Raw genomic sequence first — 21,574 nt, 5'->3', positions numbered from 1 at the left:
CATAGAAAGATATCTATGAACGTATTGTTCAGTTGAATAAAATAAATCACTAAGTTTGTTGGTATCTTATGATTTATCCTGAAGAGAGATTTCTGGAAGATGCATATCACAATGTTATGCCTCGTCATTTCTGAGTGGTGTGATTTGAGTTGATTTCTTCTTCCTTTGTTTGTATTGTTGGAATTGTTTACAACATGAATCATTTGTATTTTAAAAGATTAACCTAGTTTCAATAATAATAATATCCTGGCCAGGCTCAGTGGCTAATGCCTGTAATCCCAGCACTTCGGGAGGCCGAGGCAGGCAGATCACGAGGTCAGGAGATCGAGACCACCCTGGCTAACATGGTGAAAGCCCATCTCTACTAAAAAAATACAAAAAATTAGCCAGGTGTGGTAGCGGGCGCCTGTAGTCCCAGCTACTTGGGAGGCTGAGGCAGGAGAATGGCGTGAACCCAGGAGGTGGAGCTTGCAGTAAGCCAAGATCACACCACTGCACTCCAGCCTGGGCAACAGAGTGAGACTCCATCTCAAAATAATAATAATAATATCCCTTCGAATTACACTATAACAAGAAATTCCTTCTGTACCTTTGCTATGCCCATGATAAGTCTGATATTTCTATTCCCATTTTAATGAAGATGAGAGCTCAAGGAAATAACCTCCCTAACATCAGTAAGGATTTTGGATCAGGATTCCAAATTAAGTCCAGGTTTTGCCAAAATGGAAGGTGATGTCATTGTCTGTTGTTACATTGGACATTTCCTTTTCACTCTCAACAGAAGACTTTAAGAAGTTTGATCCCCACTCAGACATCACCAGATACTGACCTGATAGTAGGACATTTGCCCAGCCTCTGGCCGTAAGAGATATCCTAAAGCCAGTGTTGTCTCCTTGTGAATAAAGAGGGTCATCCTTTACAACAGTGACATTCAAGTAGTGCTAGAGGAAAGAATGAGATTCAGGGATTCAATCTCCCTCCACTCCAACCAGCCAGGCTGATGAAATGCAAGGAAAACATTCAAAGAGAGTTCAAATTCTAATGGGCAAAAGAAGTAACTCTATCAAGGAGAGTAAATACATGACATATTTTCTCCCCACTCCCAGGTCTGTGACAGCCACCACTAACTGACTGCCATTCTTTCAAACTAAAGGTTGGATGACAATCCAATAGAGATCTGCTCCCAATAGTGTTGGTACACAAGGTGCAACCCATTTGCCATCCCTAGATCCTATTCCGAATCAAATTCTGATCAAAGGTCAAACAACCAGTTTCTTAGCAAAATAGCAAAGTAGAAGTGAGTGGCATCTTGGAAAAAGAGTACTGATGTCACTGACAGTTTGGGATTTAAAAAAAAAAAAAAAACTCAGTATAGTCATTCATTTCACTCAGCATTTACTAAGAACCTACTCTGTGTCCGGTGGCTCACATCTGTAATCCCAGCACTTTGGGAGGCTGAGGCAGGTGGATCACGAGGTCAAGAGATCCAGACCACCCTGGCCAACATAGTGAAACCCCATCTCTACTGAAAATATGAAAAATTAGCTGGGTGTGGTGGCACGCGCCTGTAGTCCCAGCTACTAGGAAGGCTGAGGCAGGAGAATCACTTGAACCTGGGAGGCAGAGGTTGCAGTGGGCCAAGATCATGCCACGGCACTCCAGCCTGGCGACAGAGTGAGAATCCATCTCAAAAAAAAATTTAAAAAAAAGAAACTACTGTGTATCAGCTCTAGTGATATAAAGAAAACTAAAACGCAGTCTCTGCCCCTGGGAAGTTTAGAAGAAAAAGCAAATTGCTCTGGAAATTAGGAAGATAGACTTCAGAAAGACTATAAAACAAGATGCACAAGATTCTTTGTGTGCAGGCTCCCTGTCCTTGACTAGAGCTACCAGTCTGAAGGTAGACTCAGAGTTTAGACTTTTCCAAAGCTACGATCCATGGACTGCTCCAGGCAAATGTACAGTCTTTATTCTTTGCTTTAACCAGAAACCCACAAGAAGTGCAAGAAATCCAAAGGTGCTGATTATCTGTGGATTATAGGAACAATCACTACTATCATTTGTTGAGCAAGTGTCAGGCACGTTTCATTTATAATCTCTAATCCTCACAACAACTCTGCAAGGTAGGTTTGTATTCCTCATTTTATTCACGAGGAAAATAAAGTTCCAAGAGGTGAATAACATGACCAGAAAATAGCCTTTTAAAGGGATTTAAACTTAGGTCTCTGAGTTTATGTGCTTTTCTAATTCCTACTTAGCATTCCCACTTAGATACTACACGGCTTCTGAAAAGGGAAAAAATATGTGTGTTAGTGTGAACAGGCACACTAACATATGTATATGACATATACATGGGCATGTATCCAGAAAAGGCCAAAAACCATACAGTTACTGAGGACGACACCTTTCTACAACTTACCAGAACCAAACAGTAATGGATGCCATTAACACACTGATACAGACATATAAATTGAAGAAAGTGGCTTCTGATTATAGGAAATGCTCTCCAAAGCATTTGATTTATAGACTCAAATCAGGAAATAATTTCTCATTGCATACCTTCTTTAGTGTTTTTATAGCAACTAAGAACCTAATCCTATTTTTTCAAAATGCCAGACTCTAAGAAAAGAGAACAAGCAGCGAATGAAATCATTTCAACAGAATAGCAGCAGTAACGTTGCCACCCTTGGTCTTGGTTGTGCCACTCCTTTCTTCTAATTTACCAAGGGGCCAAGGAACAGAAAGGAAACAAAGATAACAGAACTAGCATATTTTGGAGAAAGGTGAGATGAGGGACAAAAGGCTCAGTTCATCTGTCCAAAGATCTCTAACAGAAAAAAAAAAAAAATCTCAGGAAGCAAGACCAATTTAAGGTGCTGCAAAATGAAAAAAAAAAAAATCTTCACATCAAATAAGAGCTTTCTTCCTAGAATAAATAAATCCCTCAGATTAGGTAAACACCCAAAATTAAAACACACGATTATTGTATTTCTTTTGTATTGCCAACATGTTCCCGTGCTCCAGTCGAAGCAAAAGATTAAACATCCTTATATTTTTGTTGTGATTTTACTGCCAAATGCAAATATCTGACTGTAAGTAAGTCATTACTCTCCTGCTGTTGTGGTCTGATTAATTCTCACAATATTAGCCAGCAATTCATTTTATCCCTTGGCATCACAAGTTCAGTTGAAGGAGATAAGTGGCTGATAAAAGATCTCTGAGAACAGTTATAAATGATTCACTTTAAAAGAATAATAAAGCAGCCGCTGGATAAGTGCAGCTGAGTAAACCTTCCATACGTTGCACAAAACTAATTTAGTTTAAAAAACTTCGGCAAATTATAGTCAATAATCTTCACTGTCACCCCACTGCTCACAAAACTTTTGAGAAGAAACTTAATGCTGAAATGCAAATATTTAATTAGATTTTAATGGTGAGGTTTATTTTTCCTAAATCTGGTCATCTGTCTCAATTACATTCCCCATTTTTTACAGTTAACCAGGAATTGTCATTCCCATGGGCTTTGGGCATGTTTTCTTTTTTCTAATTCCTACTTAGCATTTGCTTTCTTCACAATGCAGTTCTTGTGGGAAAGGGCTTGGTTTGTTCTGTTTCGGGAAGAAAAAAAAAAAGCAACATTTGGGGAAAAAAATACATGTTCTGAGCAATGCTTTTAAAGCTAATTGTCCTTCTGTCCTAATAATAAAGAATCTTCAGCAGCTAAACAATTAATTGTCTTTTTTCTACCTCACTGAACAGGGTAATTAATATGCGTTTGTATTTACGTAACGCCTAAGTAAAGCAGTTCTGTATGCACTTGGAGATTCTAAAGCTATATTTCTTTCCAATGTATTCTGTAGTTTTAATTTTACACGAATTCGCAGAAATCAGTGAAATGTAACTTGTTCATGTCCCTTCCTCCAAAGCCAATATTAAAATCTGTCTTTCCTTCTGTTAAGCATAAAACTCTTCTGAACTGTTATGGGGGAGATAATGAAACTGTTTTCCTTAGCTTCTGTTCTTTGTTCCAATCATCAAGCTACATATCCCTCTTCTGACCCCCCCTTCTGTGCTGGGCTTTGTGATGGGGCAGGAATTCTGAGAACCACCTTGCCAGCTGCTTTGTTAGACTCCGCCAACAGGGGGCACTAAGGGAAGCCGGAGGGTGGAAGGGACTTCCCCGTCCTGTCGGCGTCATGTTGCTGTGGGCATCACCCCAGCAGCGTTTCTTCACCCTGGCAGCGGCAACTTGCTCCTGCAGCAGGATTTGATTCCAGTTTGCAGTTTTTCCAGCAATTACAAACAGCCTTGACTCACGCTCTCGTAGACACCAGCACCAGCAAGGAGTGCATCTTCCCCAGAGTTCTGGGTTCCAGCCCCAGGGGGCCTTTCCTCCAAGCTCCTAGGTTTGATGATTTCAACCTCCTCCCAGACATTTGTTCCCCTAACCCAATGCCTTGTCACTGCTTCCCGAAGCTGCCACCTCTGTGATTATCTTAATGTTCACTTTTTGCATTTTCAGTTCATTAACACCTTTAACGCAATTTTTAATATTCGATTCAGTAAAATGAATCGGTGTGGTTTTGGTCTCCTGGCCTGATCTTGACTGCTACACCCTTGCTTACTTTTAAAGCAGGTGCACCTGAGTTGGAATTCCAGCACTGCCACTTACCAGCTGTGTGATCTTGGCCAATTACTTAAAATTTCTGAGCTTTGGTTTCTTTCTTATACAAAATGGGTATAATATCCTAGAGCTGTTATGCTTAATGAGATGAGCTATGTCAAGTGGCTTAAAGACAGTATGGCCAAAAACTGTTGGTTCCTTTCCTCTTCACTTTCTGTAAGTTCAAGTTCTCTTGTTTACAGCAAGTAAGAGTCATGCTCTTTTCTTACCAAAAATAAATGTGTGCTTCCTCCTTCATTACAATATATACTGTATTGTGCCCATTGTAGTTCTGCAGTCTCATTCCAGTTAGCTCCTCCATGGTGCCTTAATTCCAGGTGTGATCATCACAATAACTCCTTCAAGCCTGTCAATACATTTTTATGTTAACCATATTCTTTTCCATTGCTTTCTGGCAGCCCAGCTTCTAATTATTTTGCCAATGCTCGTGACATTTTTATCTAAAACATTTCTGCATTTCATATTCTCTTCCCATATGTTTTCTGGAACTGTCATTTCCCCCCACCCCCCATCTCATTTACCACACATTCTCACCTTTACTCCTCACTCCCCACTTACATTCTCTTACTTCCTGGAAATTTCACATATTGGTATATTAATTCCACATCAGGTCACACACGTCTTTTAGAAACATCAAATTCCTCTCTGCCCATTCACTTTTCCTTTGTGAAGCTTTTAGGGTACGGTTCATAATAGGCCATTGGTAAATATCTGCTGAATAAAAAATTAAGGAAATCTCCATTTATTCCAATCATCAATCTTTTTTGTTCCACCTATTTCAAATTCTTCGGCTTTTACCTTTTGAAAGCTGCTATTTCCTCACTCTGAGCAAGAAAGAATAAACTTGGGTCATATTCCCCTTTCTGTTCTACTCTTTCCGTTAATAGTATAATACAAAAACAAATCTTCAAAGACACAGAGATATAAGATATTCAAAGATATAAGGCAGCGTCCTCATGTCTAACCCTCTTTTACTCAAAAAGCTCTCTACTTTCAATTTTTCTTGCATGTTCCATTGTTTGATAAGACACTTAGGCACAGTATCCACATGGACAAGCCATATTTAGTTATTGGTATTCAGTTATAGTTTTTGTAGCTGTATGCATGTGTGTGTATATATATAAATTAAATATTTGGTGAGTTGGCCTCATTTTCTCAAAAATCAATTTGTTTATATCTACCTTATTACCACAAAGGTGGTGAGGCAGTCACTGTTAAAAATGGACACTGTTTCCATATGATTATTTTTTTTAATTGCTCAGTGTGATTGATCTCCTTTTTTGTGGCTAGGTCATGCCAAACTTAAAGTTTCACAGTTTACTACTTCTATATTAATATTCCTGCTAAAAATAGTCTAGCATCTTTGGTTCCTAGCATTTCACTCTCATTCCCTCTTTTCAAACAAAATGGCATGTTCATATATTGGATTCGTCACTTGTTTTTTTCCACAGAACTCTATTTTTAAACTGCCAGCAAGGAATTCCCCAGAGCTTTGATGAATCAGGTGTTGCTTTAATTGTTGCAAGACATGAACAAGACAATTAAAACCATCTGAGTAACAGCCCTCCTTCACAACCATTTTACAGATAAGGAAACCAAGGCCCAGAGACCTGATGCCAGCTGGTCAAATGACCAAGTGGGAATGGCAGAACTGGGAAGATGTTTCCATCCCCTGAATTTCAAGCCAATGTTTTTTCTCTCTGTTTTTATCTTGTTACCTCTTTGGAAACCCCTAAGCCTTAAGCCTTCTTTCAAATATTGAATGTCTGAAGGGAACTATTTCATTATTTCTAATCTCTTTTCATTCTGCTTTCATGCATAATTTTTCTTTTTCTTTCCACCTCACATTGTATAAATAAAAATGTTAATATACCCATGACTCTTTCTCAGCACCACACTGCCCCAACACTGCTACTATGCACAACCTTCTTAATTAAGAGGAAATTCAAGTAAAATAAGAAAATTAAGAAGCTAAAAACATTTGCAAGCATAGGACTTCAAGTTTCAACATGATGGACTGAACATATAGCATACTCCCTCTCCCTTTACAAATCAAAAGATGAAATGTTTTTTAAATAAACATAATATGCATGTGTACGATGCTTGAAAACAAGAAAGGTCACTTCCAATAACCACAAAAATGTAGGAAATTTCTGAAATACATAAAGCTTCTGAGAAGCAACAGAGAAATTCTGCATACCCTTTACAATAGTTCATTAATTACCTCATGACTAAACCACAGCATATTCCTTTATATTATTTTGATAATATCATATATAATTATGTGATATATTTTAGGAGCTAAGAAGAATGAGAAAAGGAGTAATATTTATATATTATTTTATTTAGTCCTAAAGGTAACCTTATAGATTTAGTGTTATTATCCCCACCTTGCAGATGAAGAAGTCGAGTTCCAGGGAAGTAACCTAAGACCTCCTTGCTAGTAAGTGACAGAATGAGGATGGGAACATGGGTATTTCTGGCTTTAAAGCCTGGGCAATTTCCACTACACCAAGATGTCTCCTCACACAGTGGAAGGGCAAGCACTTATTGGACACTGCCCTATGACAGGCATGGGACCAGATACACCATTATTAATGAGAGTGAATGGTACAGGTAGTTTGGTTTGCCTGAGGATTTTCAAGGAAGAATGTTAGTAAGGCAAAGATGGCTAATCCCATTTATAGGAAGAAACCCAAGGAATGCAGAGGACAAATCAGTTGATTAGAGTAACGGAAATCACCAGCTCCATTCAAGAAGAGAAGTCATTTCATCACCAGTTAATGGTCACCAGCCACAGTCTCACTCCTAGTCCCAACTTGGACCTAGAGTAAACCTTCGTGTGATGACCAGTGAGAGATTAGGATGGCCGTGCTGTGGGTCTGGAATTGATCAAGATCAAATCCGTGATCTTGTTCTCATTAGTGCATGCCCTAATACTCTGAGTGGTCTCATACATAAGCCACATTTCATTTTCTTGAAGACATAAAATCATCACTGAGGGAATCATGACAACTCCCAGAAAAAAAAAGAAGAGACACAAATGCCAGTAAGTCTTCCATCCTCTTGGAAATCTTAGCAACCTCCATAAAGGCTGGCGGTATGTGGTATCAGTAACTGGCTTGGAGCTCAGAAATCTCACAGATATGACTTCAAGAGCTCCTGGGAGATTTTAATCGGGAGTTTTTGACTCCCACTGTGACTCATCCTGCGAGCTTGGTTTTATGCAGTAGTAACAGAATCTCATTTTAGGTACTCTCCTCAGGAAGAGAGCTCAACAACATGGAAAAAAGAAGGAAGAAAGGAACTAACATTTATGATGTGTCTACAATGTGCTCGACTCAGTGTTCAGTGTTTTAACTATGTTATCTCATTTAATCTGCACAAAAGTTTGATGAGGTAAGGCAGAGTATCTCATTTTGACAGGTGGTGAAACTGAAAATGTGTGAGGTTGAGAAAATTGCTCAAGTTCACACAGTTAGTAGGGTCATGAAGGTTAGTATGCTTCAACAATGAGTCTATTTGCCAAAGAAATGTATGCCTTTCTCATTAAATTATCTTGAATATAAAAGTGAATACCACTAAGTAATTTTTGTTATTCTTCTGCTAATCTCTGACTGGAAATAATTTGATATAAAATATCATTTTGCCTTTTTGGGCAAAATTCTGTCTAAATACAGAAAATATTGCATCATTACCTAGTAAATTGCTTTCTTACATACCATAGTTTATCATCTGCAGATATTGTCAGGGCTTGATGTTTGAGTCATTATGCTTATGGGATTTAATTTTTAATGATGCAAAAATTATGCACAGTATACCATCATTTCTCTCCCAAAACCAGAATCTGATAGCTAATAATTGCTCCTTACTTCATTTGCTAACGCTTCATGATATTAATTAGAGTGTAACTGGAATCAGAAAAGTGACTCTCTGAAAATGGCCTTTATGGATTCAGTGCTCATTTTCTTCCGGTAACTTCAAGATTAAAATTGTTAGGTACACATCAACAATTTTTTCCCCGACAAACTCTCTACAAACAAGATATAAGGTCTAAAAAATCTGGCTGGTGACCTTCTCACTTTATGCAAGCGCATATATATATAACTCTGTAGTTATATTAGTTGCATAATGCTAGCTACTGTAACAATAAGCCATCAAATTAATGGCTTATCACAATAGACAGAAGTAAACCTCTATTTATTCTCGTGTTAATCCCATATAGGTGTTCCCAGCAATGGATAGCTTTCTTCCATATGGTAATTTACAGACCTGGGTTGCTTCAATTTATGGTACCGCAGGTCCCTAGGGCCTTAGAATACTCTGCCTCCAGGAGTGTGTGTAGAATGTTCAAGAGAAACATACATATATAATTAACATGTGTGCAAATAAATGAATATCTATCTCATATGGGTTATTGTGAGGATTAAAGTCATATACATATATTTATCTTGCATCAGAAATACATAAATATAACTGTAATCTTCATAAGAACCTTGTGAGTTACAGAATATTATTATTTACATTTTACAACTGAAGAAACTGAGTTAATGTGGAGTACTTTAACTTGCCTAAAATCACTGCTTCAGTGTCCATGGCTGCTATGATAAATTACCACAAACTTGGTGACTGAAACAACAGAAATTTATGCTGTCCCATCTCTGGAGGATGGAAAATCAGTATCACTGGACTGAAATCAAAGTGTCAGCAAGGCCATATTTCCTCCAGAAGCTCTCAGAGAGAATCCATTCCTTGCCTCTTACAGAATCCGGTGGCAGCCAGAGTTTCTTGGTTTCTGGCTGCATAACTCGAAATCTGCCCCATTCTTCACTTTGCCATCTTCTCTCTCTCCTTCTCTCTCTCTCCCTCTGTGTGTGTGTGTGTGTGTGTGTGTGTCTGCAAAATTTCCTTCCAACTCCCTCTTAAAAGGACATATATGATTACATTTAGAGCCCAACCTAATAATCCACAATAACCTCCCCCATCTCAAGAACCCTAACTTAATCATGTTGCGAAGATTGTTTTTTCATATCAGGTAACATTTACAGGTTCCAGGAATTAGGACATGAATAATCTCTGAGTATTCCTTTTCCAGCCTACAGCAATCACCCAGCTGCCACATGGCAGGTCTGGGAATTAAAGCCAAGAAGCATGCTCCATAATCCAGAATCTTATCCATTTTTCTAAACAGTTTCCTTCAGCCATACACCAATTCAGCTACCATAAAGCAGAAGTCATGTAATTATTTCCACAAAAAGAAATTAATGACAAAATAGAAATGCAGGCCTTTACCTCCTCTGCATATCCTGCCATCTCTCCACCTGTCTGGGCCTTATTCTTTTATTATTATTATTATTATCATTATACTTGAAGTTCTGGGATACATGTGCAGAATGTGCAGGTTTGTTACATAGGTATACACGTGCCTTCGTGGATTTCTGCCCCCATCAACTCATAATCTACATTAGGTATTTCTCCTAATGCTCTCTCTCCCCTAGCCTCCCAACCCCCGACAGGCCTCAGTGTGTGATGTTCCCCTCACTGTGTCCATGTGTTCTCATTGTTCAACTCCCACTTATGAGTGAGAACATGTGATGTTTGCTTTTCTGTTCTTGTGCTAGTTTGCTGAAAATGATGGTTTCCAGCTTCATCCATGTCCCTGCAAAGGACATGAACTCATCCTTTTTTATGGCTGCATAGTATTCCATGGTGTATATGTGCCACATTTTCTTTATCCAGTCTGTCATTGATGGGCATTTGGGTTGCTTCCAAGTGTTTGCTATTGTGAACAGTGCCCCCAATAAACATACATGTGCATGTGTCTTTATAGGAGAATGATTTATAATCCTTTGGGTATATACCCAGTAATGGGATTGCTGGATCAAATGGTATTGCTGGTTCTAGATCCTTGAGGAATCACCACACTGTCTTCCACAATGGTTGAACTAATTTACACTCCCACCAACAGTGTTAAAGCATTCCTATTTCTCCACATCCTCTCCAGCATCTGTTGTTTCCTCACTTTTTAATGATGATCATTCTAACTGGCGAGAGATGCTATCTCATTGCGGTTTTGATTTGCATTTCTCTAATGACCAGTAATGATGAGCTTCTTTTCATATGTTTATTGGCTACATAAATGTCTTCTTTTGAGAAGTGTCTGTCCATATCCTTTGCCCACTTTTTGATGGCGTTTTTTCTTGTAAATTTGTTTAAGTTCTTTGTAGAATCTGGATATTAGCCCTTTGTCAGATGGATAAATTGCAAAAATTTCCCCCATTCTGTGGGTTGCCTGTTCACTCTGATGATAGTTAATTTTGCTGTGCAGAAGCTGTTTAGTTTAATTAGATCCCATTTGTCAATTTTGGCCTTTGTTGCCATTGCTTTTGGTTTTAGTCATGAAGTCTTTGCCCATGCCCATGTCCTGAATGGTATTGCCTAGGTTTTCTTCCAGGGATTTTATCATTTTAGGTCTTACGTTTAAGTCTTTAATCCATCTTGAGTTAATTTTTGTATAATGTGTAAGGAAGGGGTCCAGTTTCAGTTTTCTGCATATGGATAGCCAGTTTTCCCAACACCATTTATTAAATAGGGAATCGTTTCCCCATTGCTTGTTTTTGTCAGGTTTGTCAGAGATCAGATGGTTGTAGATGTGTGGTGCTATTTCTGAGGCCTCTGTTCTGTTCCATTGGTCCATATATCTGTTTTAGTACCAGTACCATGCTGTTTTGGTTACTGTCGCCTTGTAGTATAGTTTGAAGTCAGGTAGTGCAATGCCTCCAGCTTCGTTCTTTTTGCTTAGGATTGTCTTGGCTATACAGGCTTTTTTTTGGTTCCATATGAAATTTAAAGTAGTTTTTTCTAATTCTGTGAAGAAAGTCAGTGGTAGCTTGATGGAGATTCCATTGAATCTATAAATTACTTTGGGCAGTGTGGCCATTTTCACAATATTGATTCTTCCCATCAATGAGCATGGAATGTTTTTCCATTTGTTTTGTGTCCTCTCTTATTTCCTTGAGCAGTGATTTTTAGTTCTCTTTGAAGAGGACCTTCACATCCCTTGTGAGTTGTATTCCTAAGTATTTTATTCTCTTAGAAGCAATTGTGAATGGGAGTTCACTCATGATTTGACTCTCTGTTTGTCTGTTATTGGTGCATAGGAATGCTTGTGATTTTTGCACATTGATTTTGTATCCTGAGACTTTGCTGAAGTTGCTTATCAGCTTAAGGAGATTTTGGGCTGAGATGATGGGGTTTTCTACATATACAATCATGTCATCTGCAAACAGAAACAATTTGACTTCTTCTCGTCCTATTTGAATACCCTTTATATCTTTCTCTTGCCTGATTGCCCTGTCCAGAACTTCCAATACTACATTGAATAGGAGTGGTAAGAGAGGGCATCCTTGTCTTGTGCTGGTTTTCAAACGGAATGCATCCACCTTTTGCCCATTCAGTATGATATTGGCTGTGGGTTTGTCATAAATAGCTCTTATCATTTTGAGATATGTTCCATCAATACCTAACTTATTGAGAATTTTTAGCATGAAGGAGTGTTGAATTTTATCGAAGGCCTTTTCTGCATCTATGGAGGTAATCATGTGGTTTTTTTCATTGGCTGTTTCTGTGATGAATTATGTTTATTGATTTGCATATGTTGAACCCGGCTTGCATCCCAGGGATGAAGCCAACTTGTTCATGGTGGATAAACTTTTTGATGTGCTGCTGGATTCAGTCTGCCAGTGTTTTATTGAGGATTTTCACATCAATGTTCATCCGGGATATTGGCCTGAAATTTTCTTTTTTTGTTGTGTCTCTGCCAGGCTTTGGTATCAGGATGACGCTGGCCTCATAAAATGAGTTAGGGAGGAGCCCTTCTTTTTCTATCATTTGGAATAGTTTCAGAAGGAATGGTACCAGCTCTTCTTTGTACCTCTGGTAGAATTTGGCTGTGAATCTGTCTGGTCCTGGGCTTTTTTTGGTTGGTAGGCTATTAATGACTGCCTCAATTTCAGAACTTGTAATTGGTCTATTCAGGGATTCAACTTCTTCCTGGTTTAGTCTTGAGAGGGTATACGTGTCCAGGAATTTATCCATTTCTTCCAAATTTTCTAGTATATTTGCATAGAGACGTTTATAGGATTCTCTGATGGTAGTTTGTATTTATGTGGAATCAGTGGTGACATCCCCTTTGTCATTTTTTATTGTGTCTATTCTCTCTTTTCTTCTTTATTAGTCTGGTTAGCGATCTATCTTTTTTGTTGATCCTTTCAAAAACCCAGCTCCTGGATTCATTGATTTTTTCAAAGGTCTTTTCATGTCTCTATCTCCTTCAGTTCTGCTCTGATCTTAGTTATTTCTTGTCCTCTGCTAGCTTTTGAATTTCTTTGCTCTCATTTCTCTAGTTCTTTTCATTGTGACGTTAGGGTGTCGATTTTAGATCTTTCCCGCTTTCTCCTGTGGGCATTTAGTGCTATAAATTTCCCTCTAAACACTGCTTTAGCTGTGTCCCAGAGATTCTGGTACATTGTATTTTGTTCTTATTGGTTTCAAAGAACTTATTTATTTCTGCCTTAATTTCATTATTTACCCAGTAGTCATTCAGGAGTAGGTTGTTCAGTTTCCATGTAGTTGTGCAGTTTTTAGTGAGTTTCTTAATCCTGAGTTCTAATTTGATTGTACTGTGATCTGAGAGACTGTAATGATTTCTGTTCTTTTGCATTTGCTGAGGAGTGTTTTACTTCCACTTATGTGGTGAATTTTAGAATAAGTGCAAAGTGTGCTGAGAAAAATGTATATTCTGTTGATTTGAGGTGGAGAGTTCTGCAGATGTCTATTAGGTCCACTTGGTCCAGAGCTGAGTTCAAGTCCTGAATATCCTTGTTAATTTTATGTCTCATTGATCTGTCTAATATTGACAGTGGGGTATTAAAGTCTTCCACTATTATTGTTTGGGAGTCTAAGTCTCATTGTAGGTCTCTAAGAACTTGCTTTGTGAATCTGGGTGCTCCTGTATTGGGTGCTCTTGTATTGAGTGCATATATATTTAGGATAGTGAGCTCTTCTTGTTGCATTGCTCCCTTTACCATTATGTAATGCCCTTCTTTGTCTTTTTTGGTCTTTATTGATCTAAAGTCTGTTTTATCAGAGACTAGGATTGTAACCCCTGCTTTTTTTTTTTTTTTTAATTGCTTTCTGTTTTTTTGGTAAACTCCCTTTATTTTGAGCCTGAGTGTGTCTTTACACGTGAGATGGGTCTCCTAAATACAGCACACTGATGGCTCTTGACTCTTTATCTAATTTGCCAATCTGTGTCTTTTAATTGGGGCATTTCACCTTATTGTTATGTGTGAATATGATCCTGTCATTAGGATGCTAGCTGGTTATTTTGCCTGTTAGTTGATGCAGTTTCTTCATAGTGTTGATGGTCTTTACAATTTGGTATGTTTTTGCAGTGGCTGGTACTGGTTTTCCTTTCCATATTTAGTGCTTTCTTCAGGAGCTCTTCTAAGGTAGGCCTGGTGGTGACAAAATCTCTCAGCATTTGCTTGCCTGTAAAGGATGTTATTTCTCCTTCACTTATGAAGCTAGTTTGGCCAGATATGAAATTCTCAGTTGAAAATTCTTTTCTTTAAGAGTATTGAATATTGGCCCCCATTCTCTTCTGGCTAGTAGGGTTTCTGCAGAGAGATTCACTGTTAGTCTGATGGGCTTCCCTTTATGGGTAACCCAACCTTTCTGTCTGACTGCCTTTAACACTTTTTCCTTCATTTCAACCTTGGTGAATCTGATTATTATGTGTCTTGGAGTTGCTCTTTTCAAGGAGTATTTTGTGGTGTCCTCTGTATTTCCTGAATTTGATTGTTGGCCTGTCTTGCTAGGTTGGGGAAGTTCTCCTGGATGATATCCTGAAGAGTGTTTTCCAACTTGGTTCCATTCTCCCCATCACTTTCAGGTACACCAATCAAACATAGGTTTGGTCTTTTCACAAAGTCCCATATTTCTTGGAGACTTTGTTTGTTCCTTTTCATTCTTTTTTCTCGAATCCTGTCTTCACACTTTATTTCATTAAGTTGACCTTCAATCTCTGATATCCTTTCTTCTGCTTGATCAATTCACCTACTGATACTTGTGTATATTTCACGAAGTTCTCATGCCGTGTTTTTCAGCTCCATCAGGTCATTTATGTTCTTCGCTAAACTGGTTATTCTAGTTAGCAATTCCTCTAACCTTTTATCAACGTTCTTAGCTTCCTTGCATTGGGTTAGAAATGCTCCTTTAGCTCAGAGAAGTGTGTTATTACCCACCTTCTGAAGCCTACTTCTGTCAATTCATCAAACTCATTCCCCATCCAGTTTTGTTCCCTTGCTGCTGAAGAGTTGTGATCCTTTGGAGGAGAAGAGACATTCTGGTTTTGGGAATTTTTAGCCATTTTGCACCGGTTCTTCGTCATCTTCATGGATTTATCTACCTTTGGTCTTTGATGTTGGTGACCTTTGGATGGAGTTTTTGTGTAGACGTCCTTTTTGTTGATGTTGATGCTATTCCTTTCTGTTTGTTAGTTTTCCTTCTAAGAGTCAGGCCCCTCTGCTACAGGTCTGCTGGAGTTTGCTGGAGGTCCACTCCAGACCCTGTTTGCCTGGTTATCACTAGCGGAGGCTGCAAAACAGCAAAGATTGCTGCTGTTCCTTCCTCTGGAAGCTTCATCCCAGAGGGGCACCTGCCAGATGCCAGCCAGAGCACTCCTGTATGAGGTGTCTTGTCAACCCCTGCTGGGAGGTGTCTGCCCATCAAGAGACATGGGCATCAGGGACCCATTTGAGGAGGCAGTCTGTCCCTTAGCAGAGCTCGAGCCCTGTGCTGGGAGATCTGCTGCTCTCTTCAGAGCCAGTAGTCAGGGACATTTAAATCTGGTGAAGCTGTGCCCACAGCCACCCCTTCCCCCAGGTGCTCTCTCCCAGGGAGATTGGAGTTTTATCTATAAGCCCCTGACTGAGGCTGCTGCTTTTCTTTTAGAGATGCCGCGCCTAGAGAAGAGGAATCTAGAGAGGCAGTCTTGCTACAGAGGCTTTGCCAAGCTGTGGTGGGTTCCGCCCAGTTCGAACTTCCTCAGGCTTTGTTTATGCTATGAGGGGAATACCACCTACTCAAGTCTCAGTAATGGCAGACGCCCCTCCCCCAACCAAGCTCGAGCATCCCAGGTTGACTGCAGACTGCTGTGCTGGCAGTGAGAATTTCAAGCCAGTGGATCTTAGCTTGCTGGGCTGAGTGGGGGTGGTATCCGCTGAACTAGACTACTTGGCTCCCTGGCTACGGCACCCCCTTTCCAGGAGAGTGAACAGTTCTTTCTCGCTGGCATTCCAGGCACCACTGGGGTATGAAAAAAAACTTCTGCAGCTAGCTCAGTGTCTGTCCAAACAGCCACCCAGTATTGTACTTGAAACCCAGGGCCCTGGTGGTATAGGCACCCAAGGGAATCTCCTGGTGTGCGGGTTGCAAAGACCATGGGAAAAGTGTAGTATCTGGGCCGAAATGCACCATTCCTCACAGCACACTCCCTCATGGCTTTCCTTGGCTAGGGGAGGGAGTTCCCTAACCCCTTATGCTTCCCGAGTGAGGTGATGCCCCAACCTGCTTCAGCTTGCCCTCCGTGGGCTGCACCTACTGTCTAACCAGTCCCATTGAGATGAGCCAGATACCTCAGTTGGAAATGCAGAAATCACCTGCCTTCTGCATTGATCTCACTGGGAGCTGCAGACCAGAGCTGTTTCTATTCAGCCATAATATTAAAATATTATTCAATCTATAACATTAAAGAATTAGGATTATAATGTAAGGTTCCATGACATAAGCCTAAAGTAAGAAGCCAACCTTTTTGTCCTCTTTTGTCCCTAAATAGAGAAGTGAAATGACTAATAGGTGAAAAACAGATGTAGAAAAACAGCAAAAGATGAACAAAACAGAAACTTTATAATCTCAACTTGATAATAGAAAATTTATTTTAGTCATTAGATTCTCCAAGGTCAACACAAAAGAAAAAATATTGATGGCAGCTAGAGAGGAGGGCCAGGTCACCTACAAAGGGAAGCCTGTCAGGCTAACAGTGAACCTTTCAGCAGGAACCTCATAAGCCAGAAGAAATCAGGGGCCCATATTCAACATCCTTAAAAAAAAATTCAAACCAAGAATTTCATGTCCAGCCAAACTAACCTTCATAAGCAAAGGAGAAATAAAATCCTTTTCAGACAAGCAAATTCTAAGAGAATTTGTTACCACCAGACCTGCCTTACAAGAAGTCCTTAAGAGAGTGCTAAACACAGAAACAAAAGACTAACCCCTGCTGCCACAAAAACACACTTAAGTAAATAGCTCACTGACACTATAAAGCAACTATACAATCAAGGCTACATAAGAACTAGCTAACAACACAATGACAACATCAAATCTGCACATATCAATATTAACCTTGAACATAAATGGGCTAAATGCCCCTACTTAAAAGGCACAGAGTAGCAAGTTGGATAAAGAAACAAGACCCACTGTGTGCTGTCCTCAAGAGACCGTGTCACATGCAATGACACCCATAGGCTCAAAATAAAGAGACAGAAAAAGATCTATCAAGCATATGGCAAACAAAAAAGAGCAGGGGTTGCTATTCTTATCTCAGAAAAAACAGACTTTAAACCAACAATAACCAAAAAGAAAAAAACAAAGAAGGACATTCATTACATAATGATAAAGGGTTAGATTCAACAAGAAGACTGAACTATCCTAATATTTTTGCATCCAACACTGGGGCACCCAGATTTGTAAAACAAGTTTTTAGAGACCTATGAGTTTGTAGATAATTACACAATAATAGTGAGAGACTTTGATACCCCATTGACAGTGTTAGACAGATCATAAAGGCAGAAAACTAACAAAGATATTCAGAATCTAAACTTGATACCTGACCAAATGGACCTAACAGACATCTATGGAATATCCCACCCAACACCACTAGGCTACACATTCTTTTTATCTGTACATGGCACACAATCTGAGATCAACCACATGCTCAGCCATAAAGTAATTCTCAGCAAATTTAAAAAGAATGAAATCATACCAACCACACTCTCAGACCACAGCACAATAAGAATAAAAATCAATACCAGGAAGATCTCTCAAAACCATATGATTAGTAGCCATTTGTGGTGGCTCATGTCTGTAATCCCAGCACTTGGAAAGGCCAAGGAGGGAGGATCACTTGAACCAGGAGTTTGACACCAGCCTGATAACATGGTGAAATCTCATCTCTACAAAAAAATACAAAAATTAGCTGGGCTTGGTGGCACATGCCTGTGGTTCCAGCTACTCAGGAATTTGAGGCAGGAGGACCATCTGAGCCTGGGGAAGTTGAGGCTGCAGTGAGCTATGATCAAGCCGTTGCACTCCAGCCTTGGTAACAGAGTGAGACTCTGTCTCAAAAAAAAAGAAAAGAAAAGAAAAACTATATACAATTACATGGACATTAAACAGCTTGCTCCTGAACGGCTTTTTGGTAAACAACAAAATTAAGGCAGAAATCAAGAAATTCTTTGAAACTAAGGAAAACAAAGATACAACATACTAGAGTTTCTGGTACGTAGCTGAAGCAGGGTTAAGAGGAAAGTTTACAACACCAAATGCCTACATCAAAGAAGTAGAAATATCTTAAATTAACAACCTAACATCACACCTAGAGGAACTAGGTAAACAAGAGCAAACTAGCTCCAAAGCTAGCAGAACAGAGTTAATAACCAAAATCAGAGCTGAAGTGAATGAAATTGAGGCATGAAAAGCCATACAAAAATCAGTGAAGCTAAAACTTGGTTTTTTTTTTCAAGAATACATAATATTGATAAACCACAAGCTAGGCTAATAAGAAAAAAAGAAAGAAAGCCAAATAAACACAACCAGAAATGTCAAAGGGGACATTACTACCAACCCCACAGAAATACAAAAAAGTTTCAAAGACTATTATGAACACCTCTATGCACACAAATTAGAAAACCTAGAAGAAATGGATAAATTCCTCACAACAAACAACCTCCCAAGATTGAACCAGGAAGAAATTGAATACCTGAACAGGCCAACAAGTCCCAAAATCGAATCAGTAATAAAAAACTTACCAACCAGAAATAACCCTAGACCAGACAGATTCATAGTCAAATTCTACCAGACATATAAAAAAGAGCTGGTACCAATCCTACCAAAATCATCATAAAAAATCAAAGAGGAAGGACTCACCTCTAACTCATTCTATGAGGACAGTATATTTCTGATACCAAAACCTGGCAGAGGCAAAATTTAAAAAAAAAAAAATTTTTTTTTAAATTTAAAAATTAAAAAAATTTTCAGGCCAATATCACCAATGAACATAGATGCAGAAGTCCTCAACAAAATACTAGCAAACAAAATCCAACAGCACATCAAAAAGATAATCCCCGACAATCTAGTAGGTTTCATTTCTGGGATGCAAGATGGGTTCAACATATGCAAATCAATAAATGTGATTTATAACATAAACAGAACTAAAAACAAAAACCACTTGATCATCTTAATACACACAGAAAAGGCTTTTGATGAAATTCAACATCCCTTCATGTTAAAAACCCTCAACAAACTAGGCATCAAAAAAGCATACCTCAAACTAATAAGAGCCATCTATGGCAAACACACAGCCAACATCATACTAAATGGTCAAAAGCTAGAAGTATTTTCCTTGAGAACTGGAATAAGACAAGGATGCCCACTCTCACCATTCCTATACAACATAGTACTAGAAGTGTTAACCAGAGCAATCAGGGAAGAAAAAGAAATAAAAGGCATCCAAATAAAAGGAGAGGAAGTCAGACTATCTGTCTTAGCAAACAATATGACTCTGTAACCCCTTAGTCTCTGTCCAAAGGCTCCTATAACTGATAGACAAGTTTAATAATGTTTCGGGATATAAAATCAATGTATAAAAATCAGTAGCATTTCTATAAACAAAAACATCCAAGCTGAGAACCAAATCAGTAACACAATCCCATTCATAATGGCCACAAACAGAATAAAATACCTAAGAATACAGCTAACCAGGAAGGTGAAAGATCTCTTCAACGAGAATTATAAAACATTGCTCAAAGAAGTCAGAAATGACACACAAACAAATAGAAAAATATTTCCTACTCATGGATAGGAGAATTAGTATTGTTAAAATGGCCATACTGCCCAAAGCAGTTTACAAATTCAGTGCTATACCTATCAAACTACCAATGTCATTTTTCATAGACTAAGAAAAAACTACTCTAAAATTGATATGAAACAAAAAAAAAGCCAAATAGCCAAAGCAATCATAAGCAAAAAAAAAAAAAGAACAAAGCTGGAGGCATCACACTATCCAACTTCAAACTGTGATACAAGGCTGCAGAAATCAAAACAGTATTGTACTGATACAAAGACAGACATACAAGCCAATGGAACAGAATAGAAAGCCCAGAAGTAAGGCTGCACACCTACAACCATCTGATCTTCAACAAAGCTGACAAAAACCAGCAATAGGGAAAGGATTCCCTATTCAATAAGTGGTGCAGGGATAAATGACTAGCCATATGCAAAAGAAAGAAACTGGACCCCTTCCCTTCACCATATACAACAATCAACTCGAGATGGATTAAAGACTTACATGTAAAACCTAAAATTGAAAAAGGAAAGGACAGAAAGCAGAGGAAAGGAGAGGAGGGGCGAGACAAGGCAGACCAACCCTGGAGGAAAACCTAGGAAATGCCATTCTGGACATATGCCTTGGCAAATATTTCATGATGAAGACTCCAAAAGCAATTGCAACAAAAACAAAATTGACAAATGGGAACTAATTAACCTGAAGAGCTTCTGCACAACAAAAGAAACTATCAAAAGAGTAAACAGACACCCTACAGAAGGGGAGAAAATATTTTCAAACTATGCATCCAACAAATGTCTAATATCCAGAATATATAAAGAAATTAAACAAATCAACAAGCAAAAAACAAACAACCTCATTAAAAATGGGCAAACAACATGAATAGACACTTTTCAAAAGAAGACATACACATGGCCAACAAGCATATGAAAAAATCCCCAACATCACCAATCATTAGAGAAATGCAAATCAAAACCACAATGAGATACATCTCACACCAGTGAGAATAGCTATTATTAAAAAGTCAAAAAATAGATGTTGGTGAAGTTGCAGAGAAAAGGGAACGCTTATACACTGCTGGTGGGAATATAAATTAGTTCAGCCCCTGTGAAAGTAGTTTGGAGATTTCTCAAAGAATTTAAAACAGAACTATTATTAAACCCAGCAATACCATTACTGGGTATGTACCCAAAATAATAGTCTATTCATTCTACCATAAAGACAAATGCATGCTATCAGCCTGGGCAACTAGGTAAAACCCAGTCTCTATTAAAAAAATAATAATAATTAATAAAATAAAAAATTACCTGGGCACAGTGGCATGTGCCTGTAGTTCCAGCTACTTGGGAGGCAGAGGTGGGAGGATCACTTGAGTCCAGAAGGTCAAGGCTGTAGTGAGCTAAGATCACGCCACTGCCCTCCAGCCTGGTAACAAAGTGAAACCCTGTGTCAAAAAAGACAAAACAAAAGAAAAAGACACATACATGTGTATGTTCACTGCAGCACTTTTCACAATAGCAACGGCATGGAATCAACCTAGATGCCCATCAATGGTGGATAGAATAAAGAAAATATGGTACATATACACCATGGAATACTATGCCGCTACAAAAAGGAACAAAATCATGTCTTTCACAGCAACATGGATGTAGTTGGATGCCGTTGTCCTAAGTGAAATAATGCAGGAACAGAAAAACAAATACCAC

The 21,574-nt window shown here is 38.8% G+C and overlaps 1 long non-coding RNA gene across 1 annotated transcript; it reads right to left on the bottom strand.

Annotated features, from left to right (window-relative positions):
- Positions 1–824: 824 nt before the first annotated feature.
- LOC129044137 (uncharacterized) lies at positions 825–21,306 on the bottom strand. Its single transcript, XR_008504616.1, has 4 exons — positions 21,176–21,306; positions 5,243–5,398; positions 4,894–5,030; positions 825–941 (listed from the first exon to the last, which is right to left on the bottom strand). It is a non-coding gene; the product is annotated as an uncharacterized LOC129044137 (long non-coding RNA).
- Positions 21,307–21,574: the final 268 nt, after the last annotated feature.

This window comes from Pongo pygmaeus, chromosome 13, assembly GCF_028885625.2.
Source record: "Pongo pygmaeus isolate AG05252 chromosome 13, NHGRI_mPonPyg2-v2.0_pri, whole genome shotgun sequence".
Lineage (NCBI taxonomy): Eukaryota > Metazoa > Chordata > Mammalia > Primates > Hominidae > Pongo > Pongo pygmaeus.
Note: the sequence above shows the minus strand (reverse complement) of the source record. Positions and strands in the feature narration are given on the sequence as shown.